The sequence below is a fragment of the Acomys minous genome, assembly GCF_964271855.1.
Source record: "Acomys minous genome assembly, chromosome: 14".
NCBI lineage: Eukaryota > Metazoa > Chordata > Mammalia > Rodentia > Muridae > Acomys > Acomys minous.
This window is the reverse complement of record NC_140496.1, coordinates 20,050,722-20,064,081: the sequence shown is the minus strand read 5'-3', so window position 1 is coordinate 20,064,081 and position 13,360 is coordinate 20,050,722. Positions and strand designations below refer to the sequence as shown.

The window sequence follows — 13,360 nt, the reverse complement described above, 5'->3', positions numbered from 1 at the left end:
CCTAAAATATTCTAAAGAGTAGGTGTTGGATGTCTGTCTCAATCCAGCATGCGGTTTACCCTCTTTACTTTGACCTCTGGCAACTAACTGGACCATCTCTCATCTTATTCTCATAACGTTGTTCTTTGGTCCCTGTATTCTAATCCATGTTGTCATATGTGCCCACATGTACGTAAGCCATACTGAAAAGTAATGTAAATTATCCCTACTGTTGGTGAACTTCCAGGACATGGTTCAGTAAACTACGGCCCACAAGCTAATCCTGGCTCCCAACCTCCATTGATGGTTCCCATATCATTCTTGGAAAAGGCTGCATAGATACCGCTCCCAGTTGTTGCAGATTCTGATTTGATTTCCAGGTTATAGGATTACCCAGGGACTCAATGGCAGTGTGGACTTGTCGAATCAAGCTGCATCTATGTACTCACAGATGGCTCTTTTGACGTGTGAGACTCCGAAGAGACTGTTCACTAGGGGGTTCGCTCCCTATATCCTGACACCCCCAAGTCTGTCTCACCCCCACAGCTCAATCTCTGGAGGCCTGATAGGGAAGTGAGTGGGCTTTGAACTAGTTTAGCATTCTGTAAGCGTCATGATGCTGCCACACTCGCCCATAATTCACATTGAGAGTGGTTTCAGAACACAGCGGCAATACTTTAATGAACAGCATTTGTTTACTAGACAAAAATATAATGAAAGACACCTGTGTGTGCATGCGTGCCAGGAGTCTCTGGTGTGTATAGTCTGTCTTTGAAAAAATAATCTTACAGTTGTCACTCGCCTTTTTTCTTAAAGCAGTGTGCAACGGGTAAGTTTGCGGGCTGTATAAATAATGGCATTCCTTGTGACTATTCCGAAGGAAATGGAGTTGAATTTTCTTCTAAGAGACTAGTATGTTTTACATAATCATTCTTCAAAGCACCATTCCCGGGGCCTTATGCATAAAAATACCTTGAGTTTGGAGTATGGTTTATACACACAGGGAGGATTGGATATTAAGTCTGGAGACCAGAATCGGTTACCTGTCTAAAAGACTTCCTATCTTAGAGGGCCTACGTGGAGCGACACTAGGCTTGGCTTCTAGGGAGAGCGTTTTCATCTAGAAAGTGGCTGAGAAACATCAACTGCAGCCAGCACCAAACTTGCTCAAGACTAGTCTGTTCTGAATTACATTCTAGCCTCTGTTTCTGTCTCTTTCTTCCTACGACTGGCCAGTTAACCTTTAACCCCCTTTAACCTCCATCCCCACTATTTCCAGTCGCTGTAATTATGGTGGCACAGTTAGGAAGTATGCTTGAGTTTTATGGACGACTCTGTGCATTTCATCTTGCCTTTGCTTGAGAACGTCATCCTGAGATCTGTCTTGTAGCACAGAGGGCAACTAGATCAGTGAGTGTGTTCCACTCTTCCAGAACGGTTGTCCTCTGCTCCAACAGCTGTTCTTCTACTCCCTTTCATTTGCGTATAGTCTAGGAATAAGGACAGCAAGTGCTCCTGAGAACATCTTCTGCCACCTTTTGGATATCTTGACTTTAACTTCTGCACTTAAAGAGAAATCATGAATAAGTAGGTTGCTCTCCCCATAAGACTAAGTGGTGATTCATTACTGATTTTTTTTTTCTAAGTAATTTGGGCCTGGGATATCTTTGTTAGGTTCTAGACTTGAGGTTTTCTCCTTTGCACTCACTCCTTGATAACATTTGTCTTAACTGTGCTCTGTAGGTGCTGCTACTCCCGTGCTGTTGATGAAGGAGGCATGGTTCTGGCTTCTACATAGCTGCTAAGGCACCCATCTCCATGTCAACATTAAGTACACATGTTAGCTATATGAGCCTGCTATTGAGCTTTAGCCAGAAGTCAGAACTTTGTTTTCTATCATCGATGAAGAAGATTCCTTTTATTTTCTTTCCTCAATGGAAACCAGTAAGAAAAAAAAATCACACATTTTCTCCCATCTATTCTCAGGTTGGGTTTAGTGATGAATCAGAATGTATCCATGACTAGACACTTACTGTTTAATGAAAGGAGGAAGGCATGGGTTTTCCTAGAAATCAGAAGACATGCTTTCATTCTTAGATGTGGAGCCTTCTGTGTTTGCTACAGCCACCACACTCATGGTTTTGAAGATTTCTGACAATGTTCTTCTACCCCAGATATGTTGAATGTATGTGCTCTCAACTTCCACAAATGATTTTGGTTTCTATTATCTATATCTTTCTCTTAAACAAAAATTTTTTTTTACAGGCTTCTGGATTTTTTGACTCTTCTGAAGCCAAAAGAAAAATAAATAAATCAAAGAAGACCCCTGACCTTGGTATGTAGACACATCCCATTTGGGGTGTCCTAGAAATGATCCAGGGCATCTCCTCTGAGTGCTTTGTTTTATCCAAAGTTCAAGATTGCTTGAAGCTTCTGACAGATTTCTCAGTTTTCTTAGATATAATAATTTGGAATAATGTGACATAAAAATGAGCAAGTGGAATTTTACTGGATTTGCTTTTTTGACTGTGGCCATCAGAGGTCTATTGCTGTATCTACTGGCTAACGTTTGGTCGGTCCTGGATAAGTGACTCTAGTTGCTAAAGATTGTTGCCAAATGCAAGTGGAAGCAATGGGCTTCCACTTAAAGATGGTTGTTGACTTTTTAAGACATTTGGATCATGTTGATGTGTATTTATGGCTGGTCTCTTTGAGTGTCTGTGGAGGGCTTAGTGTTACATTCCTTGTTGAGACTTAATGTAACTGTAGATACTACTCATGGTTCTAGATCTAGAACATTCCCAGGGTAGTGATTTGGAGTGCTGTGTGCTGGGACCACCTCTGAGTCTGCAGGCAGATGAGGCCATTATAGACCAGAAGACGGTGATGCAAGTTTTTCTATATGGGAACCAAGGAGTGTTGGGATGTCAAGGTTTCTTGGAGGCAGAACTTGGTTGGCAATTGCTTTTCTTGAGCCTTCGGCTGCCCTAGAGGAAGGGAGTGTTCACAGACTGCTTTGGACCCTGGAAGCGTCTCCCTGTCCAGCATCTTTCTCAACAGCCTGGAATAGAGAAGACAAAACTTCACAGTGCTTTGGCATAGACTCTCAGAGTTTTCAGATGAAAATGGCAGCACTTAAGAAAGATCGGGGACCAGGGCCCAGTGACAGATGCAGAAGAGCATCGGTTTGATGAAGTGCCAAGGAGCCCAGAGACTTGCTCTCAAATGCCTTGATAGCATGTTTTAGCAACCAGAGAGCTCTTTCTCATTCATAAAAATAATTCCCTCTGGTGAGATTGTCTTATGCCTTTGACCATTTTGTTTCCGTTTAGTTTAAATAGCTTTGCAAAGGAAGTGCGGCTACAAGCACAAGCCAAGCTTGGACCGTGGATTTGAAAGATTCCCATGCCTGACCTCAGATATTTGGCCCCTGCTTGTTGTCAGCTGATGCTTTTCATGCTGTTGGGCAGAGTAACCTTGGCTTAGACAGAGCACGGACCTTTGTACATACCGAATAAACCGTCCCCTAAACACTTGGATTTTCTAGCAGTGAGAATTCTGGGTGTTTCTCTTTGTGTGTGCTAATGGTATGGACTGATCTTGCAGAATCATCGCAGCAAGCTGTAAATGATGTATGAAATGAAAAATTCCTGCCCAGTGCACAGAGCGAATAGAAACAGTTCTGTGCAATCACCGCAGTGCTGAGCTATTCATTTTAATATTTCCTTCAGACATACAGTCATTTTTTGGTGAGTCACATTCATGTGCTTGCCATTGGCACACTGCTCAGATTTCCTTTACATATATATATATATATATATATATATATATATATATATATATATATATATATATATATATATATGCTTCCAATGAATTTCAGGGCTGCGTATGCGTTTGTGAGTGAATATATACTATGCGGCAGAGGAATCAGCCTTTCAAAAGTATTTCTGATAAAGACAACATCAGCATTTTCGTTTCGAAAAAATGTTAAAATTAATGAAAAAAATCCAAATAGCAAAAGCAGAAATGATTTAGTTCCATGTTGGAAAAATGCCTTTGTTAATATTTGCCGTCTGTCCTTGAAGGCATTCTACCTCCTCTTACTAGATAATCTTCTTCTTTTAATCCTGTAAACTTACTTTGTACGTTTTTATTTGCAATTACTGATAGGGCTTGCATTTTTCCCATGGCTTTCTACACTGTAACCTTCAATCATCATACATTGTCCAACTGTGAGAGCATAGCACACAGTCCTACTGGTTTTGTTGTTGCCTAGTCTATCTGTATTTCCCTAATTTTGCTAATGTAAATATTTTTGTCTCAGTCATATTGTGTCCGTGTGCTGATGGGAATTTTGCTGTTTATTTCTGTAACGCCAAGCTTGCCTCCGTTTTCTCTTTCAATATTCCCTGACAATGGTATTTGTTTTTCCACGTTGGATTTGGACGATGATTGGGTCGTATTTATAAATTGTGGGATCAGAGTTGTCATCTCTGTGATAGGAAGTCATTCCGCTGGAGAGGAGTGTACACTTCCATTTACATTCATATTTCCAACATTAAATCATCTTTGCATCCTGGACTAAACCTCCCTAAGTCACAAGGCTTATTTTCTTTAGGGATTCTGAACAGCATAGTTACCCTTGTGTAGATCTATTTTTCTTATTAATTTTCTGGGCAAGAATAACGGTAGCCTCATATTATTGACTACTGAAGACTCTTGCATCTCTCCCAGGCTCTGAGCAGGTCAAATTGCATGGAATGACTCCTCTTCTTTAAATGGGAGAGATTTGGTATGTGTAGCTGTCTTACTGGGAGGCAGGAAGTTATTAGAGGCCTCTAATTTTCTTTCAAGATTTCAGTATGTTTCTGATTTTTTTTTTAAAAAAAAACCTGTTTGAATTAATTTCAATAATTTATAATCTTCTGTTAAAATATCAGTTCATCTGGAGTTTAAATTTCTGAACATGGAAACAGAGAGACTCTGTCTTAAAAAACCAAACCAAACCAAACAAAAATTAAATTTGTGAACATGGTTCTCACAACACGTGAGTTTATACAAGTGATTCTGTCCGGATAGTGTTGTATCACTTCTTGGGTTGCCTTTCCCTTGACCAAGAACGTCACGAGTAGCTAAGAAGAATCAGCACTCGGGATTTCTTCCTTTTAACTTCAATTTTGTATTTCCTTACTGGGTTCTTAAGTCATATGCTCAATTCATTTACCTTTTATTTCTTGCTGTGTATTGATGAAAATACGTGACGCTGTAAATGTTCAGGTGGTTTTCATTTCAGTTGGTGCCATATGATTTTCTATGTGTGTGTGTTCTCATCGTTTTCATTGTTTGATACGAGTCTTTGACGGTATTCTTTTCTTTCATCCCACTTTTTTTCCCTAAGAATCACCTTAAGTTTTAAAAGGTGAAATTTTAAGATTCTATTTGAATTATTATTAGTTTTACTTACTCACCTCTTAAAGGCACATGTGATTTTAAGTTTAATTTTATTGGTATTATCCTTTGCCAATAAAGAGGGGGATGGGTAAAATATAGGGTCATTTTGGGGAAGGAGTCCATGGGCTCCTGGAGAAAAGGTTGCTTGCTATAAAGAGGGCAGTTTATACATTAAATTATCATGTTCCTTTGGGTCATGGTTGCTGATTTACCTCTTTGGCTCCTTGGCCAACCGTGAGGAAGTTAAAAGTCTTTCATAAACTTTTTTGTCCCTTTTTAACTGTGATTTACAAGGATAGGTGCCCTTCTGTCACTCTCTACAGTATTATTTGACAAATGAACAGCAGACATTTGTCTTAATTGTTTTCCTTTAGTAGAAAGTCCTTCTTTACTGGTTGTTAACATGTTCGCTCTTCAGGCTGGGCTTATCTGGTATGATGTGTGTGTGTGTGAGTGTGTGTGTGTGTGTGTGTGTGTGTGTGTGTGTGTGTTCTCCAAAAACCAACTGAGGACATTTTTTCCCTGATGCTTTCACATATGCACCTTATATCAGAATTGCACAGGAGTGTGAGCGGCTGACCCCAGTGCACAAGCACTTTTCAAGCCTGACTCTACATGTTGCTAAGATTTTGTGGGCCAACAAAAGTCACGCGAGAATCTCAGACTTGAGAGGTAGAGAATTTTAAACAGAGATTTTTAAATAGAGAAATTGTATGTCTTGTTGCAAAGGCAGACATCCAGGAAGGTGGCAACTTAGAGCCCATATTCACCTTCACTGTAGTGCAGTAGAAATTATGGAAAGCCAGACAACCCACACACCGATTCAACCAATGAAATAAAAACCAAGTGTGTCTGTAAAGCATGTGGTCAGTGCCTTCCTGAAGGAGCACACTGTACTCTTTCCAGATCACCATTCTGGTATCTTCTGTGGGGTTATACTGTCGCACAGCTTTCTTGCTAACTGTCTCCTCCTCTCACTCACCTTTCTTCTTTTATTCTGCTACTTTTCCCCCCCCTTGTATTTTGGTTTTCATTGTGCGTTTTGATATCTTTTATAGTGAGGTTTGTTTTGTACTCTAAGGAGTAAATTGTCTGTTTTTAAAAGGAACCATCTTATGTTTATGATTCTGGAGACACAGTCACAATAAAATGATAAGAAGCACGAGAAGGGATGTGGCCGCTGCTCCTGCAGCGCTGAGAGCCAAGCGAGCCCCAAGGTTACACTCGGAGGCACTGCTGTGCCTGCCCCTGCAGCAGTATGATGCAGAGTCTTTGTTTGGTGCTTGTCACCGGAATTAGTGGCTTGCTCTTACCACATCCTCAGCTGATGGCCACCTGCTTCTCTTGGGTCTGAACCTGGAAGATGGAGTGAGGTGTTCAACTCTCACTCACTTCCTATGTTTTTTTTTTTTTCCAAAGAGCTTCACTAACCACTGCTGTCTTAGTTAGTCTCTGTTCTAGGGAAAGCCACTAGAAACTCCAGTTCCCAGCATGCACTTCTGTTCTTTCTTCTGCCCAAAGTCCAGTTCAGCACTTTAATTTTCAGGCTATTTCCTTGGGAGATGTCATGGTCTTACTCCCACCCCCGTTTCTTTGTAGTTATTGTTTCTGAACAGAAGCCAAGTAGGTCAGCACAATATATATATATATATATATATATATATATATATATATATATATATATATATATATATATATATATATTGTGGTAAAGATTCCAGCTTCTTTAGAAATGGCTGTTAGGTTGCTTGTGTCTCCTGGGCTGACAAGCCAGGAATCTCTTTAATGGTGGCAACTGTGGGAGTCATCAACAGTAAGAGGAGGATGAGGACCTTCCCTATTTTCTTTGTGTGCATGCTTGTAAAACTTCTTTGCAGCCATTAAAAAAAAAAACAGGGATACTGTGCTTGTGTGTGTGTGTGTGCGTGTGTGCGTGTGTGCGTGTGTGTGCTTATGTGTGTGTGTGTGTGTGTGTGTGTGTGTGTACAGCATGAAATGCATACTGGGGATGGCAGGTCCTGGGCATGATAATGGAACAAACGCCACCAGCGCAGTAACTTGCTTGAAGAATAGGGTTACGAGTCCATGGTAGATGCCATGTGTAGCTCTTCCCGAGGTCCAGCCTCTCCACCCTCCTTCCCCCAGGAGATACTGTTCAGAAACTTGTCCTTTGGCTCTGTTGCCTTTCAAAATACTATTTAATTGTCCATACATGTTGCGTTAAGCAGTATATATAGCTTCAGTAGTTTAAATTTCAAGCATTACAAAATCTATATCATACTCAGTGTAGGCTGATGTATATGATACGACGAATTTGCACTCAACGTTGCTTCTAAGACCCATCTGTACTGTCGCATTTGCATAAATGCTTACCATTTCTATTGCTGTACAGTACCTTGTGTTTTAAAAATCTATTTATTTAGTTGAAGTTAACTTTTTTTTTTAATCACATAGACACTGGTTTTTTTTGAAACAGGGTCTCATGTAGTCCAGGCTGACCTCAAGCTCATTGTGGGTAACCTTGAACCTCTGATTCTCCTGCCTATGCAGGCTTGTACCATTGTGTGCTCACTTCCTACAGAGTTGGAGATGGTGGAACCTGTGATTTTTATGTATACTGAGCTCCACCTGCTAAGCTACATTCCCAGCTCCTCCCCAGAATGCTGCTTTGACTGCTTTTTGTTTTCTCTGTCCAGTATTTGTGCATTAACAATGCTTCCAGCTTATATAGGTGCTTTGCCTCCATCGAAAAGTGAAGTATAAAATGTGAGATCACCTTACATTCCTTTCTGTGTCTTTGATATTTTGTATTCATCAGATATGCCATGTGCCCCTCTGGCCTTTTTTAAAATTCTATTTCATCACATGTTTTCTCCTTTTTTTTCTATGTTTAAGTCATCCTCTTGATTACTCTCTTCAGGTGTTACTTTGGATAATGTTTGGCAGGGTAGCCCAGGCTGGCCCAAAACTCATAATCTTGCTCCAGTGTCTGTCCCTGAGCTAGCAATTATGGGCTAGCCTACTTGGCTCACATTATTGATTTTGTATTTTACTATTTTCTGCCATTACCTCTTGTTTGACATGATTTCGGTGTTTGGGAGGGTAGGTATAATTTGGCCAACTGAAGAGCATACAGATGCTTAAATATTTGCCAGACATGAATCATTCTTGAGAGTATTCACGGGCGTACAGGAAACTCTGTTCCAATGTGTGTTTTACAGCCGGCTCATTCTGTTCGGTGCCCTGAAGTTCAGAAATGTCAACATAGAACTCTTCAAAGCTTAAGGTCATTTTATTTCATCTGAGGGTGACTGGCGATATTTGAGGTCTTCTGTTTTCTCTCAAGCTCATTACATTTCTCTTGTCCTCAGAATGTTCTAGTCTCTTCTTTCCCCCCCCTGGTTCTTGATGAATTGTATCTACAGGACAGAAATCAGCTTCCAAGGAATGTCAGAGTAGAAACTGCATGCTGCGTAGTGTGTTTCTAGTTGATCTGGTGGGCCATCCCAATCCTTCCTACATGCACGACTCAATCTTTAAGCTGTCACTAGTTTGTATTTACATCTGCTGCCTCTGCTGCCTTTCGTGTAACTTTATCTCCTCAACTCTTCCCTTCCCTTTTGGGTTCTGTCAGTTTCCTTCCATTGGTATTTCTGTCTTTGGAAAATATGGACAGATGACACTGTCAAATGTGCCACTTAGTAAAAGACTGGTATGGCTGCCCCTCCTTTTCCATATGTGTATAATAAGAGCGATGTGTATGGGTTAATGTATATATTTATAGAGGGAGCTATTACAGCTATTTTATGATATTTAAAACTAAATGCCACAGTTGTATTTTTTCCCCCTAAGTAAGTCAAAACTTCCCTTAAAGGAAAGCTGAGCAAAGTAGTAATTTGGAACTAGTTGGCTTAACTTAAAAAGCTCCCTGGTGACACCAGAGCGCGCTTCATGCTATTGCTTTCTTAGACTTCCTCATTAAAATATTGACTACTCGTTTTCTTCAGTAAATGCTAATCCCAGCTCCCATGTACATGTGTTTACGTTTCACCACAGGCAGCCTGCCAGGCTAGAAAGAAACCCAATTTATTAATTTCACCATTTCCTTTTCAGCAAAGAAAAGATACATTAAATTAAAGGTTTGCTAAAAATAACAGGACACAGCCCCTGTCCATGCCAGACATGGGGCTGGGGCTCTCTGTCTCCCTGTCTCTGTCTCTGTCTCTGTCTCTGTCTCTGTCTCTGTCTGTCTGTGTCTGTCTGTCTGTCTGTCTGTCTGTCTGTCTGTCTCTCTCTCTCTCTCTCTCTCTCTCTCTCTCTCTCTCTCTCTCTCTCTCTGTCTCTCTCTCAGGTAGTGGTAGCTCCTGAATAGGGGTCTGAGGTCTGTGTGTATCTATTCATCCATGTTCCTGTCTTCTCTGTGTGGAGTTGTCTGTTTTCAGAGATCTCCTCTGATGTCGGCTTTTCTCCTCCTCCTCATTCCCTGCGTACCTTTGCTGCCCTGCGTCCCCCCCAACCCCCCTCCCCCGCCGACTGTTGTTCCCATCCGATGAGGCAAAGCCCTTTCTGTTATTGTTGTTAACGCATGAGCAAGTGTGGCCAATCCTCACTGAGTTTTCGATGCCATGTTGGAGCACTCTCCCCAGAAATCTTGGAAAATTTAGGGTACAAGAGAGTTCCCATTTGGTTTGTGGTTCATAAATGGATTGGTGTTCTTAAAATCCACAGAACTCCTTTGTTCGCCTAGTCATTTGGAGGGCCACCCCATCATGTGTTTCCTTTTATTGTTTGAACTGGAGCATCCTCACAAAGCTCAGAGCTGTTTCTTAAATCACCCTTCTGCAGAAAGCAGCTAGTGGCTCAGCTGATCACCTTGTCCTTGTAGGAGCTGTGGCACATGTGCGCACATTGAGTTATCTAAACTTCCAAAGGTATTGGGGGGGTTCAACTAAAGCCAACCATTACCCTCATCAGCATCCCTTGTCTGGCTGGCTGGAACTCTTTGCCTTGTGGGTTATTTAATGTATAAACTGGATTGATGCATGCTTACCATGAGGACCATCATCCATAAGGACCAAGGAGTCATTTGCAAATGTACCTGTGTACTTTGGGTGCTGGGCACAGCGAAATCTGTGACCTAAAAATGGATTTGCATGTTAGCTTAGTTTTTCCTGTTTAGTTACCCATAATGCATTGGGCTTTCCTGTTGTCTCTCTTGCTGTTCAAATGGTGACCTCCCCTTTAGCGGGCCTAGAAGAATAGGTTTTATTGATAATCTTGACAATCTGTTTCTGCTTTGGGGAAAATACTTGAAAAAGAAAAAGAGTTTTCCCAGTAGTTCATTGGTTCCCTTTGTTCTCTTTGTTTTAAACGGCTTTAACATCGGAAATCATCAGCACGAAGTCCACCATGACTGTTCATGTTCGGAACTCAGGCAAGGGAGATGGTTCAATGGACAAACTGCTTGACCATCTGAGTTTGATGCCCTCGGAAATATTATGTATCATATGTCTATAATCCCGGTGCTGGTCGATCTGGGAGGATTCCTGGAGCTTACTGGCCAGCTGCCCACAACACACACACACACACACACACACACACACACACACACACACACACAATGAAAGAGAAAGATGGAAAGAAGGAGTGATGTGGGGGAAGTAGAGGATGTGTTAGAAATGCCTTTTTACTATTTTTGTTTTGTTTTTATTTATATGTATGCGTGTGTGTGTGTGTGTGTGTGTGTGTGTGTGTGTGTGTGTGTGTGTGCTATGCATGTCCATGTGCCCACAGAGTCCAGAAGAGGGTGTCATATCCCCTGAGGCCAGAGTCCCTCCCAGTTGTGAGCTGCCCCATGTGGGTGCTAAGAACCAAATTCAGGTCCCCTGGGAGCCTGGCTCACCACTGAGCCATCTCTCCAGCCCTATTTTGGGGAGTTTTATTCCAGCTCATTCTCCTTCAGTTTGAATGAAGCTGTCAACCCCTCTGGCCCTGCATATTCCTGTTTTGTATGGGTGTGTTGTATCAGTTGCTAAAGTCTGGGGAGACTGGAGCTGGGTGACAACCAGTAGCTTAATGGTCTCTCTGCTGTAGTTTTGCTCCTCAAAGTGGTCAACTTCAAGATACTGCCGAGATGTCGTATTTAGCTGTGAGGTGTTGTTTCGTGAGGGAAACTGCCTTATCCAGCTGGTAAGCAATTTATGCCCTGAAGCATGAAGATTTCATAGCCCTTGTAATTTTATCCTTCCCGGTGTCGCTGCAGGTGCTATTTTTATTCATATAAATATTTAATCTTCTATAAAACTTATTAAGCTGTTGGCCTCAATAATATTTTTTTGGCATGTTCCCTAGGTTAAAGGGACACATTCAAGTACAGCAGCTTAGCTCGAGATCGTGGTTTAAAATAAAAGTATACAAGGTGATTTTTCTGAGATTTAAAAATCGACCCCAGCAAAGCTGCTTGGGTTTGGCTGGGACATTCCCTGTCATCCTGTTTGTCTCGGGAGCACCAGGCTGCTGTTTGAGAAATCAGAAAGCAAACTCAGAAAAGCTGAAGGGAGGGAGCAGAGCTAATTCCTGCCTTTCTGTAGAGCTGGCAGAGAAAGACCGAGAAAGCATGCAAGCAGGGCCCTTCGCTTTCTTAACATTTAGCTTTTCGTGGTAAGTTCTTTTTAATTCTTATTTTTCTTATTGCTTGAGAATTTCATGCATACATATAATGCTTTTTAATCAAATCCCACCCTATTCCCTCCTTCCCTCCCCTCCACCAACACATTTCCATCCCAATTTCATGTGCTCTTAAAACATATTAGGGTTAGGGTTAGGGTTCACTTAGTCCTGCGTGTGTGCGCATGGATGTACAACATCTTCTGATTGGGTAGCCAATCAGGGTTGCATCCATGGAGTAAACTGACTCCCACCCAATTACCAATTGCCAATATCTTCTTCAGCTAAGGGTAGGACTTCATGAGTCCCGCCTCCATCCATGTTGAAACCTTGGCTGGCTTGATCTTTTACAAGTCTTGTGTATATGTCACAGCCTTTGTCAGCTCATGTGTGCCATGGCTCTGTCATGTCTAGCTACAGATACCATTTCCCTCTGCCTCTTATATTCATCCTGGGCCCCTCTTCAGGATTTGTTTGACCTTTATGGGAATACTTTTTAAAACCTTGAACCCTCTCTAAGGTGCCACCTTCTTTAAATGATATGCCATTTGCCTCTTTAAATACCCTTGACCTTTCCAAGTCTCTTGACCACTCTGGAGGACTACCCAGGTGTGTGTTGGTGGCACCTCCTTCCCTTTAAAAGCCTGTCAAGAGTAGAAGTCAGGTGCAGATTCCTTCAGTTGAATTCATCTAAGCTAGACCTACACTGGCGATTTTTTAAAAAAGGCAAGTGGTATCTTTATGTGCACGTATTATCTAGGTGGACAAGGACTTGCTATAATTGTACATTTCTTTGTCTTCCTGGACACCGGTGGCTCATATGTTTGCCCTTGAACGTGATAGGCGCTTTTTTATCACAGAATAGCTGGGGACTCACGGTGGCTCAGAGAGTGGTAAATATGAGTGTCCTTCTTCTGGCATCCCCAACAGAGAAAACCTATTTCCCAAGAAGTGAAAATGGTTAACTGAAGGGCTACAGGGATGACTAAGCTATTAAGAACATATATGCCTCTTCCATAGGATTCCAGTTTAGTTCTAAGTACCTATGGGAGGCAGCTCACACCCACCTGTAACTCCAGCTCTAGGAGATCTGACTCCTCTGGCCTCAGGACACATGCTCTCCTGGGTGCAGACCCTCAAAGGCCCATCCCCTAGTGACATGTTTCTTCTAAGATGGTTCCACCTCCCAAAGGCTCTATCCCCCCACCCCCCACCCCCCCCCACCCCCCGCTCCAAAACAGCACGACCAACTGGAGGTAGA

General features: G+C 41.9%; 1 long non-coding RNA gene across 1 annotated transcript in view; it reads left to right on the top strand.

The window, feature by feature from the left end:
- The window catches only part of LOC311583410, a 249,363-nt gene that overhangs the window by 53,621 nt on the left and 182,382 nt on the right, over positions 1–13,360 (top strand). Inside the window, exon 3 of the long non-coding RNA XR_014774490.1 lies at positions 2,245–2,314. This is a non-coding gene — a long non-coding RNA (uncharacterized lncRNA). The remainder of the gene's footprint in view (positions 1–2,244; positions 2,315–13,360) is intronic.